This window comes from Myotis yumanensis, unplaced genomic scaffold (assembly GCF_028538775.1).
Source record: "Myotis yumanensis isolate MYYU_CA2020_CCGP unplaced genomic scaffold, mMyoYum1.0.hap1 SCAF_3, whole genome shotgun sequence".
NCBI lineage: Eukaryota > Metazoa > Chordata > Mammalia > Chiroptera > Vespertilionidae > Myotis > Myotis yumanensis.
In genome coordinates, this window is record NW_027223754.1 from 116,140,178 (window position 1) to 116,154,369 (window position 14,192).

Genomic DNA, 14,192 nt, shown 5'->3' on the forward strand with positions numbered 1-14,192 from the left:
GGGTGAATAACTTATATTGTGGGTAGTGCTTTGGCCTGACCTCCGTGTAAAGGCGGCTCATATTAAGGTTACAGAGGAGATATCCCAGAGGAGTGTTTTTGGGGGAGACGGAAAGAAACTCCCCATGGTGTAAATTAGGAAGCGGAGGTAAGCAATGAAGGTAGACTCGGGGAGAAAGACTAGAGGGAGGGTGTCCCCACCAACTAGTCAGGCTCTGGAGAGAGAAGGACAGTCTAACCCACGTGGTGGACCTGGTCCCGGGGCCAAAGCCGGGCTGGATAGGATTTCCAGCCTGGTGCTAGGTCTTTTTTGTCTGAGACGACGGGCAAATCAGAAATCCGGAGGGGTGATCCCATTGTCACTTACCAGAGATGAAACGAGCCGGTGCTGAGTGCAGGGTCTGTAATGGGAAGGAGAGGTCCTGATCTGGCTGGTTCAGGAGGGCCTGTAAGGGAGGGAGGCCTAATCGAGGCTGACAATCATGTCACCTGAGTGACATGAGGATTCAGAGGTAAGCCCAGGTCAAGCTGCAGCTGCCTACTGCTCTCTGAGTAGCAAATGGGGTGACTGAAGCCAGGGCCATGGCTCCCCATTCCTGTGGAACCCTCCCGGGTTTTGGCACCAAATGCTAGGGTCGCCAAAGGAGGAATGCACAATGCCAAAGGAGCAAAGAATTATGAATTGGAGAATCGAAGATGGCGGCATAGGTAAACACCGAAGACTGCTGCCGCAAACAACCACTTCAAAAATACAACTAAAAGACGGAACGGACATCAACTAGAACCACAGGAAGGCTGGCTGAGGAGAGACTCTTCAACTAGAAGGAAAAACAACAGCATTCCGAGGCTCAGAGGAGGCGCGGTGTGGAAAATTTAAAGGTACGGTGGTGCACGCGCAAAGCGGGCTGGTGGCTGAGGGCGCGGTTGTTGTTTTCAATCAGGAGGGAGTCTCAGGCTCTGGGCTACAGATCCGGGCGAGTCTCTAGGGACTCAGACTCAAACGGGAGAGGCGGGACTGTCTGGCTACGGTCCCTCCGAGGTTTGCAGCCGTTGCTGGGACAGAGAGGCGGAGCCTCTGGGGACGGACTGAGAGCAGCCATAGCTGCTCCCTCCACCCGCCCTGTTGAGCCCGCCCCGCCCAAGCCCTGCGCAGAGCCATTTGCCGGATCGCCTCAGGCAAAGGCTAGATTAGCACCTCCCCAGAGGACAGAAGTTTTCCCACAGCTGATTCTCACAGCCAGTCTGCCTGGTGGTCAAATCCCTCTAGTATTAACTACAACAATTAAGGCTTAACTAGAACAAGACTGCGCACAAAGACCACAAGGGGGTGCACCAAGAAAGCATAAAAGATGCGGAGACAAAAAAGCATGACAGAAATGGAGGATATGGAGCTAAAAATCGCAATTTTGAGGGCTTGCAATAAACTTGAGCAGAGCCTCACGAAAACTAATGAGACCCTCGATGCTATGATAAAGAAACTAGAAAGTAAGCATACACGGACTGAAATAAAGAATATTATACCCAATAGCAGACCAGAGGAGCACAAGAATCAAACCAAAGATTTGAAATACGAAGAAGCAAAAACCACCCAACTGGAAAAGCAAAATGAAAAAAGAATCCGAAAGTGTGAAGATAGTGTAAGGAGCCTCTGGGACAGCTTCAAGCGGACTAATATCAGAGTCATTGGAGTGCCAGAAGATGAGAGACAGCAAGATATTGAAAACCTATTTGAAGAAATAATGGCAGAAAACTTCCCCCACCTGGTGAAAGAAATGGACTTACAGGTCCAAGAAGTGCAGAGAACCCCAAACAAAAGGAATCCAAAGAGGACCACACCAAGACACATCATCATTAAAATGCCAAGAGCAAAAGACAAAGAGAGAATCTTAAAAGCAGCAAGAGAAAGAGACTCAATTACCTATAAGGGAATACCCATACGACTGTCAGCTGATTTCTCAACAGAAACTTTGCAGGCCAGAAGGGAATAGCAAGAAATATTCCAAGTGATGAATACCAAGAACCTACAACCAAGATTACTTTATCCAGCAAAGCTATCATTCAGAATTGAAGGTCAGATAAAGAGCTTCACAGATAAGGAAAAGCTAAAGGAGTTCATCACCACTAAACCAGTATTATACGAAATACTGAAAGGTATCCTTTAAGAAGAGGAAGAGGAAAAAGGTAAAGATACAAATGTGAACGACAAACATGCATCTATCAACAAGTGAATCTAAGAATCAAGTGAATAAATAATCTGATGTACAGAATGAACTGGTGATTATAATGAATCAGGGTCATAGAAAGGGAATGGACTGACTATTCTTGGGGGGGAAAGGGGAATGGGAGATGTGGGAAGAGACTGGACAAAAATCGTGCACCTATGGATGAGGACAGTGGGTGGGGAGTGAGGGCGGAGGGTGGGGCGGGAACTGGAAGGAGGGGAGTTAAGGGGGGCGTGGAAAAAAGAGGAACAAATGTAATCTGAACAATAAAGATTTAATAAAAAAAAAAAAGATCCTTGCTCCCCCCCCCCAAAAAAAAAAAAAAGAATTATGAATTTATTAGGTCATCTAGAAACCCAAATGGGCTGAGCCCCCAAATGGCACCAGCACCCAAGGACAGAGAGTCAGAGATTTTAAAGGACTCAAGGCGGGCTTTTTCTAGATGGAGAATTCTCTGGGCAGGTCCTGAGGGGAAAGATAATAGCCTTAGCAAGTGGAATGTGGTCTTAGCAAGTGCTAAGCAAAAGGGAATGTCTGTTGCGAAGTGGTCTAAAGGTCAGTTCCCAGGGGAGGGGTGTCCATTCAATTATTTGATCAGACGTAACAGTGTGGGCAGTGTTCCTCTCAGCCACCTGCCGAGGTGAACAATCACCACACTCCTTCCACCACTTCCGGTCACTCTAGGCTGGGGAAGACCCAGCAATGCCCCTGAGAAACTGTAGGCTTCTTTAAAGGCCAAACCTAAGCTCTCAAGAATGGAGGCGCCTTCCTGAGGTAGAGACAGCCAGTTACCGCCCAATGCCCGTTCTTTTTTTTCCCTTCAAAATAAAACTGCAACATCACTAGGGCTGTCAATGCACCCAGAGTAAAGGCTACATTTCCCAGCTTCCTACACTGCTATGTGTGGCCGTGTGACTAATGGGATAGAAATGCAAGTGCTGGGTAGGCCTTCTGGAAAGGTTAGTGAATGAAAGCTCGGTCACTGGGGAGGCCCTTCCTGCTGCCTGGAGCTTAGGGGGCTGGAGCGCCAGCAGTTGTCCTGGACCTCAAGGAGGCCTTGAGGATGAGAACTACACACTCGCTAAAACGACAGAAAGATGCCAGGTTCCTGGGTCTCCGGTGGCCATGGAACTACCATTTCAGCCCAAGGTAGTCTATCCTAGACTTAAAAAAAAAATAGACTTCCTTCTCACCGACTTTTCTGAATATGAGTTATATCCACTCTGCCTTCCAGTGTGTTGTATTTACTAAGTTTATTCTCCCTTTGTAAAGGGCACCAAATCTGTTAATGCTGGCTCTGCATGCACACTGAGAAGAGGACATTTCAAAGGACTTGTTTGTGGTGTCGACCTTAAAAATAAAACAATTATCTTTCACCAGCAAAAATTGGTTTATTGGGAATAGCAGAAGACTGCAATTCAGGACAAGCATGATATAGCAAAAACTACAGGAAAGTCCAGCAAACAAAGGAGAGGAACATTTCTTTATAGAGAAAGAGGAGGAAGTTGGGAGGGAGCGCTCTGAGGGAAAGTTCACTGAAGGAAAGCGAGAGAGGTCGGTGGCGGCAATGACTCCTCACTAGTTGAGTTTTGACAGTCCCCATTGGCCGCCTTGGTGCTGGCCAAGGAGAAACCGCCCTTCCTCCCGCTGGGGTAGTAAGACAGTCGGGAATGCAAGGTATGCCACTCCGTGTTGGAGCCTGTAACTGAGGCTTTTCCTGCTGGAGTCTGTAATTAATGTTGAGTGACAGTGTGTGAGAACTTCTCCTTCCGGCCTCCTGACTCCGTTTTAAGTGAAGTGTCTTTATTCAGTTTCACAGGATATAATTATAGACTAAAAGCTGATGAAAGATTCACCTTAAATCCTTTTGATCCCTGGGATAAAAGGGAGAGATAAAGAGCGAGGCTTTCATATAAACCTAAATGACACAGACAAGACGCTCTCTCCCCAATGACCCTGTATAGGATGCAGCTCAGCAGTCCACATGGTGATGAAAACTGGGGCGGGGCGGCGGGGTGGGGGGGGGGGGGTTTGATATCATACCAGCAGTCTATGGTGGAAAGTGCCAGGAGATGAGGAAGGTGGGGAAGCATTCTCTCCCTCTCTCTCTCTCTCTCTCTCTCACACACACACACACACACACACACTTTTGGGTTCCTGCTTCTGTAGTGTGCTAATGGCTTTGGTACCTGTCAGCAGTTTGTGTTACCCTTCACATGATTGTCAGCTCCGCACAGAAACCTTTCTCTTCGGAAATGCTCGGCATTCTCTGTAACTAGATATCACTTAGGAGCGAGGAGCTTTAACACTGGTTACAATCTCTTTTTCTTTCAAGCAATGTTTGTTGTACATTTCGGGTAATACTTTTATTTACCTGTTTTTGCTACTATTTCCCCAGTCATGATTAGCACCATTGAAATTCTTCCTTTGTGCAACTATATAGCCCAAAGAGGGAATTACACTTCACACTTAGAACTAAGGCACCCAGTGTTCCTCTCTGGAAGAAAGATACTGTGTAATAAATTTCCACCTAGTTAAACACACACACACACACACACACACACACACACACACACACACAACAGCTGCTACTCTTCCCCCCAGAGATTAATACTTGTAAAAGCCTTATATTGGAGATTCTTTTAAAGGATTCACCATCCAATAAGGTGGCAACTCAGAACTAGAAACGATGCATGGGTGGCATGGAGTGTGGTCTCCATTTGAGGCCCAGGACAAATTAACCTGCACAACCTCCGTGACAGAGCTGGACACCCCCACTTCTCCCATCTGCAACGCATGAGCCACCAGCTGCTCCCTCCTGCTTCTTTCATGAGAAGTTGGGATCTTTTCGGTAAGCACATTCCTAGGTCCAAACGAGTGTCCAAACTTCTTGAAAAAGACTGATGTAAATCAACCTTCTCAAGAAAGACCTACTGGCCATCTCCTCAGCAGTTTGCAATTTGAAACCACTATTGTAATTATTACTTTTTCACAATTGTTTTGCTACTATAACTTCTTTGACCATAAATAGCAATAACTCCCCAGTAGAAACTCCCAAGTACTTCAGCATCACAAAAGAAAACCACACGAAGCAGGAGTTTTTCTCATGGAAAGCCTTTAAATTCCATTAAAAGCGGTCACTCAAAAAGAAACCCCTTTTAGTAACGAAATGCCAGTTTCAAGCTTCTTCGAAAAGTTAATTTTTTTAAATTTATTTTATTTTTTTTATCACCATTTATCCCCTCTATGCCTTCTTCCACCTCCACCTCCTCCCTGCAGTCACCACACTGTTGTCCATGTCCATGAGTTCTCTTTTTTTTCTTTTTTGCTCAATCACCCTCAACCCCCACCCCCACCCCCACCACCACCAGAGCTGCCTACCTGCTCTCTATGAGTCTGTCTCCATTTTGCTTGGCAGTTCAGTTTGTTCATTAAATTGTACATATGAGTAAAATCACATGGTACTTGTCTTTCTCTCACTGGTTATTTCACTTAGCAAAATGTTCTCCAGGTCCATCCAGGCTGTCACAAAGGGTAAGATTTTCTTCCTTTTTATGGCAGAGCAGTATTCCATTGAGTAAGTGCACCACAGTTTTGTTATCCACTCATCTACTTATGGACACTTGGGCTGCTTCCATAGCTTGGCTATTGTAAATAACGCTGCAATGAACATAGGGGTGCATATATTCTTTCAAATTAGTGTTTCGGGTTTCTTCAGATAAATTTCCAGAAGTGAAATCACTGGTTCATAAGGCAGCTCTATTTTTAGTTTTTTGAGGAAACTCCATACTGCCTTCCATAGTGGCTGCACCAGTCTGCATTCCCACCAGCAGTGCACGAGGGTTCCTTTTTCTCCACATCCTCGCCAGCACTTGTTGTTTGTTGACTTATTGATGACAGCCATTCTGACAGGTGTGACGTGATATCTCATTGTGGTTTTAATTTGTATTTCTCTGATTATTAGTGATGTTGAGCATTTTTTCATATGTGTATAGGCCATCTGCATGTCCACTTTGGACAAGTGTCTATTCAGGTCTTTGTCCATTTTTTAATTGGACTGTTCATTTTTTGGTGTTGAGTTTTATATGTTTTTTATACATTTTGGCTATTAACCCCTTATCAGATGTATCATTGATGAATATGTTCTCCCATTCAGTGGGTTGTATTTTCATTTTGTTGATCATTTCCTGTGCTGAGCCAAAACTCTCTAGTTTGATGTAGTCCCGCTTGTTTATTTTGTTTTCCTGAAAAGTTAATGTTAAATACAAAGCAACATCTGGGCTAGCAGAGGTTTCTCATTCAAAAAATTTCCAAAAACACACTATACCAAGATGTAACAACAGCAACTCCATGTGCCAAACATGTCAATCATTTCACTCCTGAGGATTCACTTATGTTCTAGTTTCAACCTAAGAATCCCTCTTTAAAACCACCTTTAGAAAAAAAATATGCCATTTCCAAGTTCGAGGTTCATTTCAATCTGCCACTTGGACGGGTAGAAAAGGTTATACGGGCAGACACACGGACAGCAATGCCACAAGAATGCACGCCCTGTGAAGGCAGCGCTGCTGTCACTTTTGTAACTTCAGTCAGATGTCAGTCTTTTCTTTTACATCTTCTGTGTTGTGATGGCTAATGCTATGTGTCAATTTGGCTGGGCTATGGTGCCCAGTTGTTTGGTCAAACACCAGTCTGGATGTTGCTGTGAAAGTATTTTTTAAGGGTGATTGACATTTAAATCAGTAGACTTTGAGTAAAGCAGAGGATCTTCCATCATGTGCGTGGGCCTCATGCAATCAGTTGAAGGCCTTCAGAGAAAAACTGAGGTTCTCCAAAGAAGGAATTTTTCTCAAGGCTACCATATGAAAGTCCTGCCTGAGTTCCCAGCCTTCTGACTCAAGACTACAACATCAACTCTTACCTGAATCTCTAGATTGCTGGCTTGCCCTACAAATGTTGAATTTGAACATGTTTGTCTCCACAATCACATGAGCCAATTCCTTAAAATAAATACCTCTCTGTCACACTTACATGCTTTCTCTCTCTCTCTCTCTCTCTCACACATGCATGCATGCATTATATAATTATATGTATATATATTATATATGTATATATTATATATGTATATATTATATATATATATCTCCTATTGATTGTGTTTCTCTGGAAAACCCTAATACATGTGCTGTGTGTCATACTTAAAAAGCCTTCTCATCCTAACTGGTGTTGCTAAGCAGTTAGAGCATCAGCCTGTGCACCAAAGGGTTGCGGGTTTGATTCCTGGTCAAGGTCATGTACCTAGGTTGCAGTTTCCATCCCCTGGTCAGGGCATGTGCGGGAAGCAACCAATTAATGTGTCCCTTTCACATTGATGTTTCCCTCTCTCTCTCTTCCCCCCCTCCCTCTCTCCCTTCCACTCTCTCTAAAAATCAACAGAAAAAATATCTCAGGTGAGGATTAACAACAACAACAAAAGACTTTCTTCATTCTAAGATTATTAAAACAATTTTCTCTCATATATTCTTTTCACACTTTTTATGGCTTATTTTGTAATGTTTAATATTTTATCTGTTTTTTGTTTTGGTGTGAGGTTGAATAGGATATAATTTAATTTTATTTCCAGATAAGGAAACACCAGTTTGATTTGTGATATAATAAGACTGATTTTATTACACAGTTTGTAAACTGTCTCTGAGAGCCACAATAAAAGAAAAGTTCAAAAACACCTTAGAGAATGCTGACATCTTTGGGAAAAGTGTATTATTTCTTGGGAACCACTTTGAAGGCCACAGCTCACTCCGATTTAAGAGTCCTAGAGTGTTTACTTCAAAAAGGAAGCCAGTAGAGTTGATACTCTAATATCAATTATATTACCAAATTAAATTATTTGAGGTGCTCCTGGCACAGGCATCGATCTGGAGCTAAGGCAGGCACTTTGCCACTAGTCCTTTTTTGTAATTTTCCTTTAATTTTTATTTTTTTCAATTACAGTTTATATTCAATATTATCTTGTATTAGTTTCAGGTATACAGCATATATTAGATAATCATATATAGTTAGATAATCATATATTTTACAAAGTGTTCTTCCTAACATTTCCAGTACCCACCTGGCACCATATTATTGACTATATTCCCTCTGCTGTACTTCACATCCCTTGACTATTCTGTAACTACGAAGCTGTACTTCTCAGTCCCTTCACCTTTTTCACCCAGCTTCCCAAGCCCTCTCCCCTTTGGCAACCGTCAGTCTATTCTCTGTATCTATGAGTCTGTTTCCATTTTGTTTATTCATTTACATTGTTCTTTAGATTCCACATATAAGTGAAATCATATGGTATTTGTCTTTCTCTGGTGACTTATTTCATCAGCATAATATTCTCTAGATTCTTCCATGCTGTTGCAAACGGTAAGATTTTGTTCTTTCCTGTGGCCAAGTAGTATTCCATCATATAGGCACCACTGCTTTTCTTATTCACTCTTCTATTGATAGGTACTTGGGTTGCTTCCATAGCTTGGCTATTGTAAATAATGCTGCAGTGAATATAGGGGTGCATATATTCTTTCAAATTACTGTTTTGGGTTTCTTCAGGCATATATCCAGAAGTGGAATTGCTGGGTCATACTTTTTAACTTTTTGAGAAAGCTCCATCCAGTTTTTCATAGTGGCTGCACAAATCTGCATTCCCACCAACAGTGCACAAGGGCACCCTTTACTCCACATCCTCACTAATGCTTGTGTTTGTGGGATTTATTGATGGCCATTATGAAGGGTGTGAGGTGATATCTCATGGTGGTTTTAATTTGCATTTCTCTGATGATTAGTGACGTTGAGCATCTTTTCATAATGTCTATTGGCCGCCTGTCACCAGCCTCTAATTTCACTGTGTGCTCCATTACTTTCTTATTGCACCGGGACAGTGACACTTGGCTCCAACCAGCTTGGAACTAATGCACAATGTTTCATCCTGCCCTTTATTGAATCCTAACATGCACATGAAATGTCCCTTGGCAAAGGAGGAATTGTAATCCAATTGGAAGATTACCTACTAGGTCAGATCCCCCATGGTGCTAATTCAGGAGGTATAACTATTCCTTCAGTGAATTTAGTTTGTTTGAAAGGCTGTTTGAACATTATGAACACTTGAACATTTTGGAACTGCTTTCCTAGCAGAGTAAGAGGAGGAACCCAATTCTCACAGAAAAACACATTCACCGTGTTTGCAATAAGATCCTTGGTTTGAATTCAGTCAAAATTTAGCCTCAGCTGGGGGGTGTGTTTGTGTGTGTCTGTGTGTGTGTCTGTGTGTGTGTGTGTGTGTGTGTTTTCACTAAACTACTTGACATTGTCAAATGAATCCATATTCCAGAGGGGAAGACTCAAATAAAAATCAAGCATGGCCAGAATGCAACACATTTGAAATAACTGGAAACTAGAGTTTCCCTTGAGGTGCAGTACGGGAAGGGGAGAAGATGAAAACAGAGTGGATAAAGATGGGAGGAAGTGAAGATTTCACCTTATGCCTTTTCATACTTTTAAAAAATTTCTGACCCATATAAAAATACATATCTGCAAATATAAAAGTTGAAAAGTGTGCCAGGTAAAGTGTTCATGTGTTTAAAATTTATTAATATTGAACACTGCCATCGTAAAAAGGGCACTTTCCTGGAGAAAGAATCTGAGTGAGCGATTCCTGTGAAGGAAGAGGCAGAGCTATTACCTAGATTGTTCATTGGTTTCAGTCTCTCATTCTGTGAATCAGGACTGTCCCTACAACAAGAATAAGAACTTAGTGGCAGTTCTCAGGGGGGGAAGGAGGCAACCAATCGATGTCTCTCACTCACATTGATGTCTCTCTCTCTCTCTCTCTCTCTCTCTCTCTCTCTCTCTCTCTCCCTCCCTCTCTCTCTCTCCCCCCTTTTCTAAACTCAATAAAAATACATAAATAAAACAGTATGTGCAGAATAATGCAAATATTACAAAAACTAGAATGTGGGGGTACTTTTGTGCTAATGGAAGCTGAACACAATTGTATTAGGCAGGTGAACTGATAATTTTGCTTTTCAAAAACAAATTCACTGGAGAAAACATCTCTAGAAGGAGATACAAGGAACAGGTTTTTGGCTTCAAGAAAGTGGGTCCAGGTGGCTAGAGAGTCAGACTTAGGAGAGAGACTTACCTTTCAATTTGTACCATAAAGGAAAATGATTTCAAAATAAATGGGAGGAGGAATTATGTATCCTAGCAAACAACAACAAACAAACAAATGTTACTGAAGAATGGCTGAACTACGCTGACAAGTGATACTGTTGACCACACCCTACATCTTGGCCTTCTTGACTTCCAGGACTGGCTCGTCTCCCACCTCTGATGTTCCTTTTTGGGCCTGTAATGGCCCTCTCTTCACCTACAGCTCTGTCATCGACCCTGACTTCATCCTTGGCTGTCCTCCCACTGCACACCTCATTTTGGACAAATGCATTCACTCTCAAGTCTCTCCCCGAATTTCAAAATATATGCCCAAATGCCCCAACATCTCAGCTCATGTGACCTTCAGGCTTCTCAGTCTCAACGTGCCCACCTGTGAATGTATCTAAAAGCCAAGGGAAGACTTTTTGAGCCACATGGAGGAAGCTTTCCCTGTCTGGGGCTGTGCTGGACCAGACTTAAATGACTTGGAAGACAAGATATCATGGGTTAGAGTAAGATAGGAATCTATGTGTTGTATTTACCACTGTATCACCCACAGCTTACATAGCACCTAACACCTATCTATTTGTTGAGAGGAAGAAAGAGAAGGAGGAAGGGAGAAAGATAAAGAGGATGGGGGAGCAGGGGATAAGGAGAACAAGGAAAGAAACGATCTTCATTCAAAACCCAAATAAATATATGATTTTGGGCAAATAACTCAGCTTCCCTTCCTCTAAGCCTCCATGTCCTCATCTGTAAAAGGAGGCACCAACTCATGGTTGTTTGAAAATTGAATGAGATAATACATGTAAAATGCTCATGATAGGGCCTTGAGCCATAAATGCTATTGTTATTACCATAGATGAGGGTCATATAGGTGGTGAGGACCAAGGGTTTGAAACATGCCTGTTTAACTTGACATCCAAGCTCTTTCTCTCCTGTTCTCTGCCCAGTGGCCATTTGCTTAAAGGGCCTGGCATACTGCAGGTTCCCACCTGCCTCCTAAGAGCCCTGTCTCCAGCCACACAGGGCCCTGTCCCTTCTGGTGAGTGCAATTCTGTTCTGAGAACAACTGGAGATCCATCAACAACTGTTTCTGGGAGCTTGATAAAACCTCACCAACACATCAACAGTCTGACACACAAAAATGCAAAGCAGACAGAACCATGAAGATGCACTCAGCCTGTTCTAAGCCTCGAGGAAATGAGCCTGAATCACCGTGCTTGTCAGCTGAGTCTTTCGGCAGCATTGGAAGATCTTGTTCTCAGTAGCAGACCAGATGGCTCAGGGAGTAAGAGGAAGCAGGAAGCTCAGGCCACTGCTCTCGCTGTTGCTGACCAAGTGCTCACTGTGTTGGGAACACTAAGCCAAGTCACACCAGATGGAGAGACACCAGAACAACCGATCCTGGTGGGAGGGAAGGCAACTGAAGAATTCTAGTGTCTGATTCTATTAATGAGCACTCACTCCTTCCCTGAGGTCCTGTAATACTCTCTTCCTCTCCGAGAAGTAGAGAGGGGTGGCAAGTAGCAACCTTCATGGCCTGCATATGTCCCTGACCACAGCAAAGGATCTTTACAAGACAGTGTATATTTAAAAAAAAAAAAGACACAGTATAGCTTGGCAATTAGGAGTCTGAAGTCAGACAGTATAGGTGTGAATTCTGTTTGCCTCTTATCAACTGTGCAACTTTGGGCAAGTTATTTAACTTCTCCGGGCCTCAGTCTCCTCATCTTGTAACCAAGATGAGGAACAGCCTTAGAATGAAGTTAAATCCAAGGACAGAATGAAGAAATGGAAGGACCTTCAGGACTTGCTATTATGTGAGACTATAAGTGTTTCTATTGACAAAGGTAGCTGGAATCAAGTTTTTAGCCAAATGCATGCTAACTGATACAAGAGCTGGAATAAATTGTAGAGCCCATCTAACCCAGCTTCCTCATTTGCAGGTGAGGAAACAGAGGTCAGTCAGGTTGGTGATTTGCCCACAGAAATGCAGTGCCTGAGTAGCAGTGCTCGGCCCCCTCACTGCTCTGCAGGAGCTATGACACGAATCCTAAATGGAGCTCCCTGTCCAGCGAGACTGGAGTCAGGACTGATGCCCAGCTAAGGACTGTGTCGGTTGGCCCACCCAGGAAGGAGGTGAATTGTGCCACACAACCGAGGTAGTACAAGAAAATTAGTGATAATCTACTTACTGTTAATGCTTTTCAGTTAACCAAGGAGAATTTACCAGGTACCTACTATAAGCCTCATCCTCTAGGACAGCGGTTCTCAACCTGTGGGTCGCGACCCCTTTGGCGGTCGAACAAGCCTTTCACAGGGGTCGCCTAAGACCACCCTGCATATCAGATATTTACAGTACGATTCATAACAGTAGCAACATTACAGTTATGAAGTAGCAACGAAAATAATTTAATGGTTGGGTCACAACATGAGGAACTGTATTTAAAGGGCCAGAAGGTTGAGAACCACTGCTCTAGGAGGTGCTAAGAGTATTCCAAAAATGTGTAGGCATGGATTTTGATCTCCACCAGTGTACACTTAGGTTTGTATGACCCTCCACAGCTAACAGGGTCCTTTCATACTCCTGAGGTCTTCCAGATTTTGACCTCAAGGTATGGGAAGAGAGAGTGCCTGTCTGTCATTCTTACTGAGGAGATAGCACATATGCAACTCTCCACAATAAACCCATAGAAGTGGCACTAGTCTACCCAGGCCACCATAACCAAGTACCACATGGGGGACTTAAGCGACAGAAATTTTCTCATAGCCCTAGAGGCTGGAAGTCTGAGATCAAGGTATTAGTAGGGTTAGTTTCTTCTGAGCCCTCTCCTCTTGGCTTGTAGATGGCTGTTTCCCCCTGTGTCTTCACATGGTCTTCCCTCTGTATTTGTTTATGTCCAAGTTTCCTCTTCTTATAAGGCCATTAATCAGATTGGATTAGGGCCCAACTATATGACCTAATTTAACTTAGCTACCTCTCTAAAGGCCCTATGTCCAAGTTCTCACATTCTAAGGTACTGGGGGTTAAGACTTAAATATTTGAGTTTGAGGGGGGACACAATTCAGCTCCATAACAGAGGGCATTATTTTCGGAGAACACATCCGCATTACTATATGTATCCAATATGAGCTAAGGAAACAGCACATCATGGGCATAACCCTCCATAGCAGTGTGGTGGCTGGGGTAGGGAACTGGCATGTGGAGGCAGGAGGTGGCCGTGGTTGCCAGTGATATTGACCATGCAAGATAGGTCTTACTGGATCTGAGAAGCTTGGTTTTGCCCTCTGCCATAGTCATGCTACACTTGGGCTTTCAACACTCTTCAGGAAGAACTTACCCAAACAACCTCTACACTTAATGCGTCCATTTAAAGAATATTTACAACAAACACGAGACTTCTGGTTCCCCAAAAAAACTCAGCATCAGCAAGACTACAAGCTTGTCTGCATACATCAGAAGAGTCAAAGACAAATGGCCTTGTGCAGCACATCTCAGTCTCCAGCTACCTAGCACAGACAGAATAAAAACAGGTAAAATTCAAATTAATTTAGTCTGACCTCTGACATCCTATGGACTGGATGTCCCCCAAGACCATTTGTGCTCATATATTCTGACTCTAGTTAGTGTCACAAAAAGCAACAGGAGCAATGAATGCTTCCTTGTTGCTTTCACTCATTCACTCACGCAACAAGTATTAATCAAGTACCTACTATCTGCTGGGTGCTCAGGATGGAAGGGTGAAGAGGTGAGAGGAGGCTTCGTGAAGAAAGTGGC